We start from the raw sequence: 20027 nt of genomic DNA, 5'->3' as shown, positions 1-20027 counted from the left end.
CTCGAAGAACTATGAACATTAGCCTATGAAAACACCCTATCTTACAAAGAAAAGATTAAACGTTTACATGACGCCCATTTAAAAGGAAACAAAAAGTTTCAGGTCGGCGATCGAGTACTGTTATACAACACACGTTTACGTATTTTCCCAGGAAAATTGAAATCTCGCTGGACAGGTCCGTACATGGTTGAATCAGTTTTTGACTATGGGACAGTCGAGATTTCAAATTCTGATGGCTACAAGTTCAAAGTTAATGGACATCGATTAAAACTATACATCGATGGGCCATTTGAAGATGTTTCGAAGGTAATAATCCTCCAACCAACTCAATAAACATTAAAGGAAAAGGGTCTGGCCAAGACCTTCATAAACTAGGTCTTGTAAATATCTTTGTTCTACTTGAAAAAAAATAACAAATTAAGTACTAAAAACACGGGGGTGTGCTTCAAGAAGCACGGTCCCGTGCCACAAAGTGCAGGTCGGAATCTTCGTTGTAAAAATCTCAGTCAGGCTAGTTTGTAACAGAATTGTCAGACAAAAAACATGGGGCCGTGCTTCTACAAGCACGGGGACGTGCCTCTACAAGCACGGGGCCGTGCCTGGCAACTGGTTGGCTATAAAAGCCACCGTTTGCCAATGCATTCCTTGCACCAACCCAAACCAAAACCATCTCCTCTAAAATTACAACATGCCTACTAAGATGAGTGAAGTAATCCCCGTCCCTCACCAACCGAGGAATGAAACCCGACACATTTCCAAAATCGAACTTCTTTTGAAACTCCAAGAAATCACCGAAATGACTCTCCTCGCAGAAATACGTGTCGTTCAACTCACCGAATCAGTGGAGAATATGAAAATGGAACTTCGAGACATTAACGAACAATTCCAGTTTCAAGTTCTCGGCTTCACGTACTTTCCGCCACCAGGACCATACGGCGTAGGAGAACCCTTCGGTGAAATTTAGGAACTTTAAGCTTTCTATTTTCGTGTGTAAAACAAGTGCGCTGGGGACCTTGCGTTAGGACTCTCAGGCTTAACCCGAGTAATTTTACGTTTTTAGGAAAACCGGGCTTATCCCATAATTGTTTTAGGACTTTTATTTTAATGAAAAGTAATTTTTAGGATGGTCAAACTCTTGGAATAACATGCTAAACATCATTCTAAAAAATCCGTCTCTCGCGTTTGGTTGAAAAACCAAAGAAACTTTCAGTGACAAAAAGCATGGGGCCGTGCTAATTGAAGCACGTGGTCGTGGTCACCTTAGAATATTCCGCTTGATACGCGCTGATTCCGTACAATTCTTTGAATTAGAAACATTTATTTCCCTAGCAGCACGGGGTCATGTTTCACAAAGCACATGGTCGTGGTCGACTATCTAGTCTCTATATAATGCATGCAAAAATCACTATTCCATTCATACCAAAAACAAGTTTACTGAAATGGAAAGTAAGAAAATGGAATGGAAACCAGTGAGAAAGTGAAAGCATGCTTATTCTTCGTCAAACCTTGAGGAAGAATCATGAGGCTCCAATGCATCGTGAGAGACTAAGTCGAGAGTAACATCCAAACCGAAGCTCGCCTAATCGAGCTGACCAACAAATTCGAACTACTCCGGTTCGAGAATTTCCATACTGTGGATAGCCACAACAAAGATGTGGATTTCAAACTCAATTATCTTAACCGAGAGATCGCGAAGCTTGATAAAAAGCTTTTCGAGCTCTTGGAAGCTAAAAGAGCCCCACCACACATTCAAGACTTGTTCGGGAATGGTGGTCGTCAGAAGTTCAGACTTTGTCTTGTTAAGAAGTTACTCTTGCTAGTATTATGATTCGTAATTCGGGATTGTTGTTGCACTTTTCTTTCTACTATGTTTAACTATGCTTTATGTTTTAATTAAAATTAGGACTTTTAATTTCTTTCCTAACTTTAAATCCTCAAAGAAAATCAGATAAGAAAACGAACCAACCCGAAAAATAAACAGCAAAGCACAAGAAACTGACTGCTTCATGCAGCACGGTACCGTGCTTCCAAAAGCACGGGGCCGTGCTTTTGTGTCCAATACTGTTACGATTTTTATTTCAATAAAATAACATTTCCATTCACTTAACCCTAAAACCAAGTTCGTCCAACACCAAAAACGGCCGACCATTCACGATTTTCTCAAATCTTTGCCTCAAATCTTCGATTTCCAACCAAAGGTATGTTAATCAAACAAATCTAATCTTCAAATTCAACATTCTAGGTCAATCAAAGTTCTAACCAATTGATCAAATCGGGTACAAACTCGGAAAATAGATGGGTTAATTGTTTAGATTTAGGACATTGAGTTGTTTTATAGATTTACACTTGTGTTTTGTTAAGAAAAACGATTCGGGTTCGGATCTTAGTTGATTTACTTAAAACTTGATCCCGAATGATATGTCAAAAACCAGTTGAAATCGCAAGTTCGAGTCCTGATTATGGTGGAATTATGATTAAAAACACAGGCTGTGTTTTACAAAACACGACCCGTGGTCACCTTCTGGTTAACAAAAAGTCAAAATCAGGAATTAGGTTAAACTACCAAAGACCCGCAACATGGGTCGTGCTTCCAAAAGCACGGTACCGTGCTTTTGCAAAACATGGGGCCGTGATTTTAAAAGCATGGCACCGTGGTTGTGGTTCTTTTCAAGCTTTTCCAAAAATTTTGTTAGAATTTAAGTAATCTGGGTATAAATTGAAGATGGCCGAATATGGGGACGATGTACATGCATTCCTAGTCTTCCCAGAATGCACTGAAAGGGATCAAAGAGCCCAAACTCGAATGACCTTCCTTAAAAGACGCTTCCCAGAACCCAAGTTTTATGTTTGCAAGGATACATTGGTTCAAGTTAATCAGTGGATTAGATATAAGACTATTGTGAAAGGACCATGGAAACGGGTTTTTAGTCAAAAAGGGAAAGCTATTTCCGAGTTGACAAAGGAATTCTTAGCCTCTTTCTCTTTTAAGACGAAAAACTTGGACATGTGGGATGATGAAAAACTTGGACATGTGGGATGAAGAAGCAGTCGAGTTTAGGTGTGGGGGTGAGTGGTATACAACATCGGTTACCCAACTGGAAATAGATTTGGGAATTTACACGAGTGAGGAAACAGACAGCCGAATCTGGTACACAGCCTCAACCACATTCGCAGATGAAGATGCTGATGAAGACGCGGAGGCTGGAAACACACGAATACAAGTATGTCAACAGTTAAGCTACGGGGATGAAACCTACATTGCAAGCAGCTCAAAGAGCACGGCATTACGCGACCCACTTATGAGATACATTCACTGCTTGCTTAGCCACACTATCACTGCTCGTGGTCAAAGTGAAGGGGTTGTGAACTTGAGGGATTTATGGGCCCTGTATTGCATGAAGAATGACACACCATGCAACATCACTTATTTGTTCTGCAAATTGTTCACAACGAATGTAAATGCATAGAGCCGAAATACCCCGATTTTTGTTGGACCATGGATCTATAAGCTGTATAAAGCTTACCATGCAGACAGAGAAGGAACCCGTAGCCCAGACCCGATTGCTCTTAACCTTGGTTTTTGTATCAGCATTCAGATGGCCCAGCAGATCAGCAGAGACCCGGAGGTGTGGAGATTACATGATGCCTATAACCAGGTTTGGGATTCCGAGGGCCCGACCAACATGATGATCCAGGATGATCCCGAGAGGAGAGGAGGATCACCACATCCATATACACGCCACCACACTTATCACCAGCAGGGAGGCCCGTCTTCATCAGGGGCCGGCCCTAGCTAGTCACACGATAGCCGATACTTATTTGAGGGCCTATACAGGCTCATTGACCAGTTTCAAGCTAACACTACCGCCTCGTTTGACAGGATCACAGGACAAATTGCTGCCTCTAACGCACAATGAGCAACTGAATATGCAGAAACTAGGCGAGATTGACCGTTTGGGATATCGCATGGACAGGCAGTGGCGACCGTTCGACCTGGACACGGGTAACTGACGAGTAGCGGCACTGGTAGGTCTGGCATGGGCATGGAATGGGCTGGCAGTACTTTTATGACATTGTATTCATGTTTCTTTGAACAATTTACATTCTGTCACTTGTTTGTTTGTTTGGTTGGATACTTTTTATGGCCGTAGGTGCCATGACATTTTAGTAGCTACTTATTTAGTCCGTATAGGCAGGGAATGGATGATTCCATACTCAAATTTTTAGCAAAATTATGCTTTGTTGTTTGTGGTTGTTTGCAGTTTTATTTTATACATGTACTAAACAGGAAAACGAACAAAAAACAAGGGACACTCTGTTGAAATTTCGTTAACCCGTAGGGAAGTACCTTTCCACCTAACCCACCATACTTGATTAGAATTTTAATCTTTTTATGAATCTTTTCACATTGAGAACAATGTGAGATTCAAGTGTGGGGAGGGGAATTACTAGACCAATTGCTTGATCAACTAATTACAAAATTCTCTATTAAATAACTTTTGTAGCAAACAAAGACTATTTTTCATAATCAAACCAAAAGAATGATCCAAGAAATTTTTTTGCAAATAACTAACTACAAATCTATTATAACAAAAAAGAGAAAAAGTAAAAAGAAATTTTGTAATTTTGAGAACAAATTTATGCAAAATATTGCATGTATACCCAATTCCTCCGTTACTTTGAGATAAAACTCATGTCATATAAATATTTTTCGGAAGATTTGAGTGAGTCATGTGATTTAGAACTTGTCGCAATTATTCACTTCAAGACCACACGAAGCGTTGTATAAGGAAGAAAGTAAAATTTTCATCACTCCATCAAACCATTCTCCAAATCACAAAACCAAAAAACTTTACCACTTTATCCCTCCTCTCATCGGTAAAATACAACACTGGTCTTTTACCGACAGACCCTAAAGAACTGGAAATGCATTCTTTTGATTTCAATTTCCTTTGCTGCACACATCTCCCAAAACCTAGGTTGCCTCCAGAGATTAGGGAGAGAATCTTTCTCTTAAGCAATAAGGTAAGGAAAAAGTGGCGCCAAAACAAATAAAGGCCACCATTTTGTGGAGTTTCCAAAAGCGCAAAGAAAAGAAGAGCAAAAAGATATGAACGATTCCTTGGATGCGTTAACTGGTCCCACAAAGGAAGATATAGAAAAAGTCAAACTTAGCCTCAACACGAATATACCGAACTAATGAGGGTGTGGGCTATTAGGCTCAAAGCCGAACGATCCATTAGAGTTGGGAGTTATGTTCAGAACAGGATTGAGAAAGAACTGATTCATATCCTTGACAAAACTGGTCTTGACGATCTGACCTTAAAAGAGTCACTAAATTTGTTTAAAAAAATGACCATTGAAGACATCTTAAGATTCCCAACGATCAGTAGAAGCTGTATTTACCATCCTCGTTAGCCTAAACCCCTTGAACCACCACAAAATACCCAATCCCGGTTCAGACAAAACCAACCCCAATTACCTTCTGATATATACAACCCTTCACAAAGGTGGAGATTTGAAATTGTTACAAGCTTATTTTTCACAGGTCGCATTTTGACTAAGAGTGTTCACATACATACATCAAAGGTATGATCAAAAATATAAACCGAGTGTGAGTGAACATTGTGAGAACGTGACGTTTTGCATAAACAGAAGCTCATAAAAACAAAATTACCTTTTTATATCACTACATATATTCCTATAATTTAAGATTGGTTATTTTGCTTCCATTTTCTTAGAACACTTTTGGGGGTATTTGAAGCAGTGGTCCTAACTTGCTATTTTTAGAGAATATTTATAAGTAGCTTGCTTGAGGACAAGCAATGTTCAAGTGTGGGGATGTTTGATGTACATAAAATTATACATCTTTTTAGCATCAAATAATCTCTAAAAACTGCAACTTCTATCAAATAACATAGCTCAGAAGGCTACTTATCATAATAAAATGCAAATTAAGGTAAACCCAATCCTCAAATAAAGAAACAAGCGAAAAGACAAAGAAAAACAGAAGAAAACACAAGAAAAACAAGAAACACGCCCCCATGCTCCAAGAAACACGCCCCATGCTTCTAATCACAAGAAAATACAAAAATATACAAGAAAAGACAAACACTGAAGACAAAAGCACGGGGCCGTGCCTCCTAAACCACGGGGACGTGGTCACCTTCGGATAAGACAAAATGAATTTAATCACATGTCAATAAAAAGCACGGGGGCGTGCCTCGGAAGCACACCCCCATGGTGAGTCATCATGTATGATCTGGCAACATGCAACTGGGACACGTGGAAACGGGGTCGTGCCTCATTAAGAACGGGGCTGTGCCCCTCCCTCCAGACAGCCTATAAATAGAGGCTTAAGTTGCACTCACTTGGTGTGCTTGAAGAAGATTACTAAACGGGTTTCTCTTATAAAAACACCCACATTAAACTCATATTGAAGATCTTGTGAGGAGTTTGAAGGCTTGGAGGTTATTATCATCATCCATCATCATCAATCATCATCAACATCACCATAATCCATCATCATTAAGATGGGAGACTCATCCATATTTGGTTAAATTGTTCTAGTTTAATCGTGTGTTTGTTATCATCATCTCTTTTATGTTCATAACAATGCTCATTATGAGCTAAACTCCGTTTACCATCTATAATCTATGAAGAAGCTTTGTTTTACTTGATGATTATGTGAAACATGTGGTTTAGTTTGGTATAGTACATGGTTATTTTACAATTATCCATTGATGAAGAATGTTTTATCACTTTAATTCAATACATCAAGGTTGATGATTTATAATCATTCATGGTAATTCATCTAGAAATGGTAAAAAGAATACTTTGATACTTTATTTCAGATAAAACATGGATCCTTATGTTGTACTTGGAAATGATGAGATATAAGTTATGATCTATTTCTCTAGTTTTGATAATTTTGAAATAACATTATTAACACGATTGCTTAGGTTATCATGCTAGTTAAATAAATCATATGTGAATGAAATGTGTAATTATAATATAATTAAATCAACCAAGGGGAGGTTGTGTGAGTTAACTACAACCACTCGATGTTGTTAGGATTGGTATTTGAGAAATCAAAGTCAATCTAATCGTTCTACTATACCAAACTGCTTGTCTACTTAAATTGACATTCTCGTGGTAGCATGACATAGGAAAGGATGGACTTTAAAATGCGCATGTTACTTTCTTTTATTTCATAGAATATGTTCGCTTAGAAATGAGGGACTATTCTGTCATATATTATCAGGGCAAGTTTATCACATGTTTATTTAATAATTATCAAGGAATAATGGAGTGGATTCTTGATATTAGATGGTAACGTTCATATAATTGAATTACTCACTTAGAACTTCTCTTCTTGTCACCTTTATATTATATATTTCTATTTTATAAAAAGTTTAAAAATCAATCTCAAAATGATTAAACCTTCCGATTAAAGTAAGACGAAGATTCACTATTAGAAACATTTGTGTCCATGGATCGATACTTGGTTCTTACCAATACTATTCTACATATACGATAGGTACACTTGCCTATTTTATGTGTGTTTAGTCTTAGTAGAAATCACTTTTATAAATTTAAAACACGATCTTGTGCAAAAGCTGAAACCACAATCAGTTATCATTTTACCAACATAGCACGACACATCAATTAACATTTCATATTGAGTATGCACACAACCCCGAAAACATAACAAGTAAATGGGTCTAGAAACTCACATGGATTCTGTTACGCTCGAAGCTAATCGTAAACCCCTTCCTTAGCTGTGCACGATTAATTGTAATATGGCACATTAGTTAACTACCACTCTAGTGCTCGTTTACCTCCTTGGACCTTCTTTCTAGGTCTTTCTCATTTTAAATATTACCTTTCATTATTAATTATTTTCTTGCTTTACGGGTATGCACCATATAAGTCCATATTCTTGTATACGTATACGTCAAACATATATATACATTATACATGTAATTATGGCATACACACATACACGACATACATACATACATACATACATGTTATACATATACGAAATTTATACATACACAACATACATACATGCATATGCGTTATATACATATACAACATACATATATACACGGAATACATATATATATACACACATATACACGGCATATACGACATACATGCATACATATACATATACATATACATATACATATACATATACATATACATATACATATACGGCATGCATTCATGCATATACGACATGCATTCATACCTATATGTTATATATGTTACACACGGCTACATACATACATATACACATACACGGCTACATACATACATATACACATACACGGCTACATACATACATATACGTTATACACATATACGACTACATGCATACATATGCGCTATATACATATATGACTACATACATTCATATGCGCAATATACATATACGGCTACATACATACATATGCGCTATATACATATACGCCTACATACATACACATGCGCTATATACATATACAGCTGCATACATACATATGCGCTTTATACATATACGGCTACGTACATACATATGCGCTACGTACATATACGAATACATACATACATATGCACTATATACATATGTGGTATACATACCTACTTATACGCCCATACCTAGTTATACACCTATACATATAAGACCTATACTTATACAACCTATATGTTCAGACTAACTTTCTTATTTCACGTTTTTAAGATTTTTCTTCGATTTTGGCGCCGTTTGCCATCGTTAACCACCATGGTTGGCCGGAGTTTGATCGTTTATGACTCAGGTAGCTTCGGGATGTACATATCTAAGCTAAGGTGACCTTTTTGGTTGATTAAATACCCGAGTAAAGCTAGGTCTATATTCAAACGGTTCATTCGGCATCCTAGGTCTGTGGTGTCGGGTTCTAAATTGTTGGGTCAACTGAGATAAAGGATTTCTTACCTTTGATTGGTCTTGGCTCGTTGAATAGAATAGTGTAGAGAGTGTTTGGCTTAAGTGTGTGTAGCCTAAGGTGTAAAATGGATGGAGATGGAAATGGTTAGGGTTTAAGGGGTATTTATACTACCTAAGCCGATGGACCTTAGGCCTATCTTCATCTAAGTCCATGATTTAATTCCATTTATTTAACCTACCATTCTTATATTTTCTAATATTACTATTTTTTATTATTTTTCTTCCAGCTAAAATTAATTCTTCCCACATAAATAATATTTTAATATTATTTATGGAAATTTCGGGATGTTACAAACTACCATCGAGCCGATGGTTTTATCGGAAGCAGCCTCTCTATCCCTATGGGGTAGAGGTAAGGATGTCTACATCTTACCTTCCTCATGTCCTACCATAGCTTTGCTATTGGAGGGATATACTGAGTATGATGATGATGATGATGTGAAATTAAAATTAAATAAAACTAAAAATCAATAGCAAAATGGATTGATTTTAAAAAAATGGATCAACTGTTAAAATGATTAAAAGTTGTTTCATAAAATGAAAGTATATTCGAGTTTTCTTTATTACAATCTTCAACAATATACATATTCTAATTTGCTAATGATAATATATGAAATTATATTATATTCAATATTTAACAAGCACGGTTTGTTGTTGATATTTGAATTTCACCAAGCAAGTTTTGGAATAAATTTTAACAACGTATAGCAGTAAAATATGCAAATATTAATTTTTATAAAAATGTATAAATATAATATAATAAAGTTTAAAGGAAAGTAAATAATTTAATCATGATATAGATATAGTATAAATGAAGTGTAAAAGTAAAGTGAATAATTATTGATCTTTGTCAAGGTTGTTAGCTTAGGAGGGAAAATAGTCATGAGATTTAACCATAACGTGACGCGTGTCTATAATTATTTTCTTTTATTAGAATATTATTAGAATATATGTAGATTAAATAATACTTTTACACATTTATCATTATCTTTTCGCTCGTTTTCACTCACAACTACTTTAAAAAGTTATTAAAAAATTAAATATGGTGAACAATGTGTTACCAAATTACTGATGATAGTAACACTTCCTCTCTCACCGACTCACAATTTACTTACGACTCGCAACCATTCCACACAATATGAAGTTATCGTTTCTATAAAGAGCCCACTCATATAAATTCCGAGAATTTGCTGTGAATGCTTTAAATGAACCTGCATCCAAACTTAACAAGTCTATTAATGTTATCGTTTCTATAAATGTAACAATTTTATCTTAAATAGTAAATATATAATATATAATATATAATTATGTAATAATTATTAATATATTACAGTATGTATATGAATGTAAGGTGTGGTTAATTACAAGAAACTAAATCACTCTTAGAACAAAAAGATAAAGCTCAAATAATCTAATTTTTTATTGTTGGTTCACTTTTTGTTTAGCTATATTAATTTTTGTTAATCTCAACAATCATCTTTTAATCGTTACCGGTTCGCGCTAACGGAATGCTAACGGCGTTATCGCAGGTCACCGAAAAAATGATTTTCCCAAAAAAAAAAGTCACAACTTTTGCTAGAAAACTCAACCTGAACACCGTCACCACCACCAACTGACTCACACCAACCAACCACCACAACTTGAGCACCACAAACCGATTCCGACGATGGTTTTAGGGTTCCAGTGACCTTAATGATTGAGACTTTTACTAGAAAAAGATTCCTAAAGGTCCTATCCAAAGTTACAAAGATGCTTGGGATGAACATGTCGAGTTTTCCTAAAAAAATGTGAGTTTCCAGCCAAAAACATTTTTTAGGTGACCTGCAACTAACAACATTAGGATTCTAGTAAGCGTGAACCGTTAAAAACAAATACATTAAAAGATGAAACCATATGCAACCAATTCAATAGTTGGTACCGGCCGCGACAAAAAGATAAAAGTTATGATTAATAAAACCTATACACCTATTATTTTTTTTTAACTTTTACTTCTTGCATTCACTTGTAAAATGCATATACATAAGAAAAAACATTAAAACTAGTTTGTTATACGTTTATTTTTTTTACTTGTAAACATTTACATAGATGTGTAGTGTGTAGGTCATAGAATAAACAAATTTATGAAAGTCCAGCTCAAGTTTTAAATATAGAACTTGTAATGAATTGAACACAAGCATAGTTACGGCCCAGGAAACAGGACGTTACAGGTACAGAAAAAGACAAAAATCGAAAATTCATGATACAGGTACGACAAGGCTACGACCCAAAAAAATATAAAAAAATACAAATATATTAAGCAAAGTCCAAAAATGATTTAATATAAAGTGCAAACTCCAAAAAAACTACATCAACAATAAGTCCATAAGTAATTAATTAACATTTATCAGATAATCAATTCGTTTTTAAACTCCGGTTTATCTAGCAAGAGATCAAATGATGAATATTGATAAACAAATAATTGCTTTGAGAATTGATAATGAGAAGATAACGGAGATGGACTGGTTGTTGATGTTGATAGTGATTTTGAGAACTATTAATGAGAATTGAGAAGATATATGGAGTATTGATGGAGTATAAGACGGTTTGTTTTCTTCATTGAATTATGTTAATTCCTTGTCGTCATTTATTTTATTTCTAATAAATAAGAAATTTGAAAAATTATACAAAAAACCTTAATTTTCTATGGAAACGTTTCAGAGTCTTCTACCACGTCGTCCTGATTTTTCGAAGTGGCCGGGAAACATTTCCCCAACGTATCCGTCCCCACGCCGTCACCGAGACGGGGACTCCACTATCTTTCACGTTTCCGTGCTTCATAATTTGACGGGCCCTAGCCCCGTTTAATGGGGTAGTTGCCCACCTTAATTTTTTTTTTTTAGTTTTACACATGAAAAATCCCAATTTCCCTATTTAATGTTAGTGTTAAGCCCTCTGATCCCCCCCCCCCCCCCCCCCCCTTGAAAAATAAGTTTTTGGGTCCGCCACACAAGTTTAATCAAGCTCAAGTTGGATTGGAGTCGTCTACATCCTCAATCACATGTGCCTTCCTTTTCCCGAAGGTTCAAAATATATACATCAATGTAACCCCTACCTATCCGTGGTTCTCACAAAAACATCATATATCAATGGTTTGACAGAGATGGGTGAATGATACCACATGGGTTTTATGTACTCATGGTCCCTCACATCATATTGTTATTAGATGGGGGTGTCAAGATTTAAATAAGAGCCTAGAATAATATTTTAGGTTTATTTTTCATTTTCTTTTAAAAGAAACCCTCGCTTATTGGTTGTTGGTTCTACTTGACAAGAAATAAAACCTACGAGTCGTGCTAACTAGTTATTGTAGGTAAAGACAATCAATGCAAAGTTTCAAAGTTTAAACACGCAAAGATAATGTATTATACGATATCTAACCTTGTTGTAACATGTCGTCATGATATATGTTTTACAAAGATCATTTTACATAACAGTTTAAACTTAAATATGATGTTATACCTGGTACAATAGCGGCTACAACCCAAGTGAGATGATTCGAGCACCAATTAGTTGGCATCTACTTCACACACTTTTTATCATGTATACCGGATGACGATCATAATGCACCACACATGAATGCCTCAGTTTAAGAATGTTGGTTCTCAATCACAATTAAAATGAAGTCATGGAATAATGCACTACACATGAATGCCTCACTTTAGGAATGTTGGTTCTCAATCACAATTAAAATGAAGCTATTGAAAGAGTGAGACCCTCCCATAACGTTAGTTAGTGGTTGTTATCTTAGACAATGATACACATACCTCCCACAACTCATGGATGTGACAGTGAGATTCCTTTATAATTGTTTTGTTTTTAATAAATGTGAACTTTATTTAGTCATGATTACAAGATATATAAACACATCCAATTAAACAACCTTTTTCTTTAATAAAGATCATAACCAATGCAAAGGAAATTGGCAATATATGTATACTCTAGTTTATGGGTTACATTACTTCGCTCCAAATTTGTTTAATTTCAAACACAAGTGGTATCTTGTATGTCTTGATTTGAATAAGTAGGTAAGAATTTTTAGTGTTTTCTTGTTGAGTCCCGCTAATGATAGGTGTCAAAGAACCGGTTAAAAATAGTATTAAATAACTGTTTATATTCACATTAAACTAGTTAAGGTAAGCAGAGTGTCGAACTACGAAGAGTAGATGATCAGTGTTCAGTGTAACCAATTTTAAGCATTATGAAGTTATTTATTTTATGATCCAGAAATACAGAGTTAATATATAATAATAGATTAATTTACATAATTGACTTGATTTTAAGCATTATGAAGTTATTTGAACACACTAGCAATGATTGTTCTTTAAATTAGCAAGAGATTAAACAAGTTGTAACAGTTGATGAGAAATATATAACAATAGATTAATCTACACAATTGACTTGATTTCAATTAAACATACTCGACATTTCAGGTTTACCAACATACATTTTTAAGCATAGATATCAACAATCGTCTATCATATGTAACTGGTGCAAGAAACCTTCACTCTTTGAATCACAAACAATTGTACACTTCATAAACCAGAAACAGTTAACAAACCCTAGTATGAATCAGCCTTAATAGCAATCCTCGTTTCACAATTTTACTAATGCAATGAAATCCTAACAAGTATTAATCCAAGACAATACTAATAACTTAATTCAAGTTGTTCAAACAATTACAAAGGATTAATTAAGACAAATATTTAGAACAATAAACCTAGATTACATAAAAACCCGGGTATTACTAGAAGAGTTAGTCACTCATGGTAGCCATTAGATCTTTAATTGATTATTGGAACTCGTTAGGCATCAATTGAATGATTATTAGTGGTGTTACCTTTCCCCAAAAGCCGTCCCAAAACATCCAAATACAGCAGAGAGAAGTTAAAAACGAGTTACAATTTATAATGGCCATTTATACCTTAAAAAAACTCGTCAGTTTGCGTTAAATATCAGTAACCAACATAAGCTACCCCTTACTCGGCGTAAGCTACATCGGGTCTTGTTTCCTATGCCCAAAAAAAATCGAGTTGAAAAAACCTCCATATATGTTAACCTGGAGTAAGCTACGCCAGGTCTTAATATTCACCGGTTTGCTCTCGTTTCAACTCCACTCCTTGTATAACTCTCTTAGGCTTAATTCTATGCTTTGGTTAGCTCCCGTTTACTCTTTGATCTTACCGAGACTTCATTCCATGCCCGTACAAGTCCCAATTTAGCATATTTAACGTTTGATGAACTGCAACATATAAATACGTATGAAGTACCATTGTTCGAATAAAAAACTCAATGAAAGTTAATATAAAAAATACAAATAGATACATGATTTATACCTGACCATCAACTAACATACTAAATTCTAATATTGTAGCGAAATGATGGTACTATTGTGATTTTTAGTGTCATGTTATCATCTATCAGTTAGTCTGTGTATGTAACTGAGGTTTATATGAAACTAAAAGGACTTAAGATCAAGCTCGAATATTGATTAGTTTGTGTGGTGCGTTAACTCATGTAAGCTAATTAAATGATACACAATCAGATAGGCACAATTATTAGAAAACATTTAACGGGAGTAGTTAATGCAATGTCTCAACAACTACATGCACATTTTTATTTTCATGGTACTCCATTCAACTTTAGGGTATTTTTATGGTGATTTTAGGTTTATTGTTGTTATTAGATGATGACGAAGGTCGGATCCAGACAAATTGTAGTAACACAATCCGGATTAACGCCCGGAACAACAAAACAACACCAATCAGGACACGGCAGCTAAACAACCAAACATTCCGATCACACATACATAAGATAACAAGGAAAGATCCAGACAAGCCGAAGCATTCAAACACCGATACAATCGTCACACCCTCTCCGGCCTCGGAAAACACACGTGAAGATTCCACACCATCCCGTACTGAAACGTCACCACATGTCATTACCCCATAATGAATCACCTCGAACTTCCTATAAATCCGACAAGCCGCAAACGATTACGTTCGAGAGCAATGTCTCAACGGAGTTCAACTCCAATTATCCTTTGATGACGACCCCCCCCCCCCCCCCACATCGCTCACACCCAAGCTACTCGCGCCCTCCATCGCACAAACCCCCCACCTGCTCCCACAAACCACCCAGGTACATCTGCATTCCGTAGACTAAGACCGGACACATTTCTTACTGGATTGTTCTCCTAGCGAACCTTAGAGCCAAATACCACTTTTCCCCAATACATAACTATGCCGATTAACTCCGCCTGTCATGCCACTCCATCAAAACCGCCAGTATCCCATATTCTTCCAAACTCACCACCTCAAGAGCAAGTCAGACTATCTGAACACACCGCCAATATAGACCATCCGTACCAGCTCGAAGACGTGAAAGCCTTTTCAGATGAGATATCAAATTTCAAATGCCCTTCTAAAACAAAGTTACCCACCCGTCTAAGACCCTATGACAATTCAACAGATCCATAGGACCATATGCATACGTTTTTTGTGGAGGCAAACATTGAAAGATGGTCCATGCCTGTTTGGTGCCAAATGTTAAACAAACGCTAACCGACATGGTAAGAGTCAGGTTCGAAAATCTACAAAAGCATTGCATTCATAGCTTCCTCGAGTTAGGTGACAAATTCTTCCTCTACTTCGGCCAATAAGAGTAATGCATTCGTGACCCACTGGAATTACACAACATTAAGGAGTGAGAAAATGGAGGAAGCCGAGATTTCATAGAAAGGTACAAAAATGAATCATTACGTATTGGAAATACCGACGAATGAAAACGCATATCTGGATACGTCCACGGCATACGGACAAAAGAGTTGTATAAAGAACTCAGTAAAAGAATTCCAGCCATTGTTGAACAAATGTATGAAAGAACAGAAGAATTTTTATGAGGTGAAGAAGATGACAAGAAACGAAACCACCGCATCTATCCCTTTGATAAGTCAACCCAAAACCCACGAGACTATACGAACATGCGACTAGAATCGTATTCCTCTCGTTCCTACTCACGAGATTGAAGAAATAACCTAGTCCCATATGAAAGACCGAAGCCCAGAAGAACGACTGACGATCCCCAACAGCTACCCAAACTCAATAAAACCTTATCTCAAATCTTGGTTACCGGAAACGCAGCTCATAGTTTCCAACTACCAAGGAGAGAGAAGGAAATATATGGAAGAAATGAAAAAGCCTGGTGTAATTTCCACGAAGCGAAAGGTCACGATACAGAAGACTGCTATCACATGAAGCGTGAAGCCTTACGGGCATGCGAAAGGGGAGAACTAGTTCATCTAGTAATTCCGAAAGATACAAAAAAAGAAGGTTATGTGCCCGAAAAAGAATCATGATGATAACCAATCGTCTTGAAAAACGAATCAAGATCCGGCAGGATGACTGGGCCAACCAGGGCATATATTTCCCTTTTCTAAACCAGGTATCGACCACGAAATAGGCCATGGTAATCGATATACACAAGTCCGGATTCCACATCCATAGGGTCTTTATCCACGGAGGAAGCACGTCGGATATAATGTATGGCCATTGTTTCAGGCAATAGCCAGAAGAAATCAAGTCTACGTTGCAGCCGTATGCTGGAACCCTAACGGCATTCGGAAATGGAAGAATACAACTGATCGGTAATGTATTGCTTCCGGTGACACTCATGGCGGACATATTGTCAAGAACGGAGTAGTGTCTTTCCTAATAGTCAAGGACATGTCGGACTACAATATCATAACTGGCAGAACAAAAGTGTTAAGGTTCAGAGCAATAGTACCTCCAAATCACGCCATGATGAAGGTTTCAACAAAAATCGAGATCATGACAATTCGTTTCGCAGCTGAAGCCTCCCGATTGGTTGCCTCTATAGCGGCCAACGAAATCAATAAACGGCCAATAAACCCGCGTTTCCCAGAACAAATATGATAAAGGGCTTTGACGAAGAACAATTGTTTAATCTACTCTCAGAATAGGTAGATGTATTCTCCTGGTGTCTAGAATACATGACTGGCATCCCTAGAAACAAATGTGAGCACAAACTTCACTCGGATCCTTCCACCCTTCCAGTGGTACAAAGACCTAGTTTTCTGGCACAAGACCGTAGCAAAGCAGTGTGGGACAAAGTAAGTAAGTTGGTAAATGCGGGGATAATGAGGGAAGTCCTATACGAAACCTGGGTTGCTAACCCAGTATTGGTCCGAAAGAAAGATGAAACCTGGAGAATGTGCATCGACTTTAAAGACATCAACAAAGCATGTCCCAAGGATTGTTATCTGTTACCCACTATCGGAGCCAAAGTCGAAACACTGGCCGGATACACGCATAAATGTTTTCTAGATGCATATAAAGGATACCACCAGATACAAATGACAATTGAAGATGAAGACAAAACAACCTTCCGTACAGAACGAGGTATATACTGCTACAGAAAGATGCCATTTGGCCTAAAAAATGCCGGAGCAACATACCAAAGAATGATCAACCAGGTGTTCACACACCAAATTGGTCACAATGGAAGCATACGTTGTTGATCTAGTCTCAAGAGCAAGAAGAAAGACTAGATGATGTACGACATCAGGACAACGTTTAATAACCTCCGAAGGGTCAATATGAAGCTCAACCCAGGGAAATGCTCCTTCGGCATAACTAAAGTAAAATTCCTAGTGATGTGTGTCTAATGAGTGCTCTTTCAATGGGACTCATAATTAAGCTTTAAATCTAAAACGGAAACTCCTAATAACACCATAGACAACCGGCAAGTGTACCGGTCATAAGTAGTATAGACCTAAGAAGTCTGAGTATCGAACACAAGGACACGAGAGAACGCCTATGATCACTAGACAAGACCTTCCTAAGAAAAATATTTTTTAATTGGTTTTTAATAAAATAAACTACTTGACCTAAGTTACTTTAACTAAATTATTTAACTGGACTAACGGAACTGATAGACAAAACTTTCCTAATTTAGAGACTTAACTGACAATGGAGAAAACGTCTACCTAGGTAAGAATAAAATTGACGGTCTAACAAGCTAATGGATTGAATGATCTCACGACACCGGTATCTAAAGTCACAACTAAGCTTCGCTCAAAAAAGCTAGATCACCTCTCGTTCTCACCAACAAACCCTAACTTACACTTAATTGATTTTTAAACAAACCGGGAAACGAATACTAAGGTGTTCTAATGTCGACTCTCCTCTCGGACTCACCGAAACACGATCCTAATGGAAACGAATACTACGCAACCAAGGATAGAGGAACAATTTGGTTTAACGCAAACTAGACCAACTAATCGCTCACTAACCCAAACCCGACAAGAACCGAACCCGCTTTCGCGCAATCCTAATCCAAACAAGCAAAAGCTATTAGATGACTTTACTTCCTATTACCTCTTGGTCTCTAAGAAGGTGTTTACACACTGAATTATATCAATTAACAATCTCAACAAAACCCTACGGTTGTACCTACCACAAACAAACTCTAAACACAAAGTAAAGACTTGAACATTCAACTATCAATCAAAACGAATTCAATTAATCGAAGCACGAGATTATGAGATAATATCAATAATATGGCAGCCACTAAACACAAACTAATTCATAATTAAACCCAACTTTCAATAGCAATTCAAGTCATATTAATCAAACAATCCATTTAACTAATCAAAACCGGACAATAATCATCACACCTAGGTAGAACTAAGTAATGTAGCCAATCATAATTTTTGGATAGAAACAATAACTCAATTTAAACATCATATTAATCACCATAAACATAATCAAAATCATCCAACAATCAATTATGATCATATACAATTCAATCCTCAACTCAATTGCAAAACAATTAACTTTTAAGATCAAAATCAAAAGAGTTATGAAACACAAACCAAACAAAAGTATATGGGGATGAAGTATAATGTTCTTGGCTGCTTTTGGCTATGAAAAACACTTAGAAACACTTGTAATCTTGGCTGCAACACTCCTTTCTTCCTTGAACTTGAAGCTGCCGATCGGAATTCTCATAAGGATTAGGGTTTATAACTTTTTACTTCTTTTTTCTCGCTGTAGCTGCTGATTTCGGGATTTAGTGGCTGATTAGGGTTTGTAATTTTATGTTTATTATATTATAATCATGCATAGGCTTCACACTATGGATATGGGTCGGCCCTTTAACTTGATTCTTCAATAATAGTACATAAAAGGCCTCTAAATCTCTTTCAAAGCTCGCTTTCTTTCTCTTTAAACCAAATTCCAGTGACTAAAGAAGCCGAAGCGGCACTCGGAGAATTCAAAAACACCCTGGAATCTTTAGCCCAAGTTACTACCCAGACTCCAGGAGAAAAACTTCATCTCTATCTCCCCGCCGGAGAGGAAGCTATTAGCTCGGTGTTGTTCGCAAACCAATGCCAAAAAGAAATCCCAGTATATTACACTAGTCGAGCCCTATAAAACGCAGAGATTAGATACTCGAAGATAGCAAAACTGTTACTAGCATTATTGCACACAGCATGAAAGCTTCGCAGGTACTTCCAAGCATGTCCAATTACAGTGTTAACAAACCAACCAATGAAAGAGATATGTAATCGTCTGATATCATCAGGTCTTTTCACCAAATCAGTAATCGAGCTGGCCGATTATGGCATCCAGTTCGCTCCAAGGACATATGTTAAAGGTCACGCAGTGTGTGATTTCTTAACCGGACTCCCATGAATCACTGACACGCCTCTCCAACACGCATCCCCAATGTCGGTCACAAACTAAGATGCATGGACCCTATTCACCGATGGCACAAGCAACAAAGAAGGATTTAGGGCCGACCTTGTACTTATAGACCTAACTAGATACGAAGTCACCTCAGCCATATGGTTGAACTTCAAAAGCACCAACAACGAAGCCGAATATGAAGCCTTGCTGGCTAGCCTCAGGTGTCACACCCCAACCTAAGGCGAAAATTCTGGGGCATGAGCTGATTGCTCACAACTCTCAAGGTACTATCATGCAATATT

Source organism: Bidens hawaiensis, unplaced genomic scaffold (genome assembly GCF_021521415.1).
Source record: "Bidens hawaiensis isolate Kalapana, Puna unplaced genomic scaffold, B.hawaiensis_p1.1 tig00003570_1, whole genome shotgun sequence".
NCBI lineage: Eukaryota > Viridiplantae > Streptophyta > Magnoliopsida > Asterales > Asteraceae > Bidens > Bidens hawaiensis.
Note: the sequence above shows the minus strand (reverse complement) of the source record.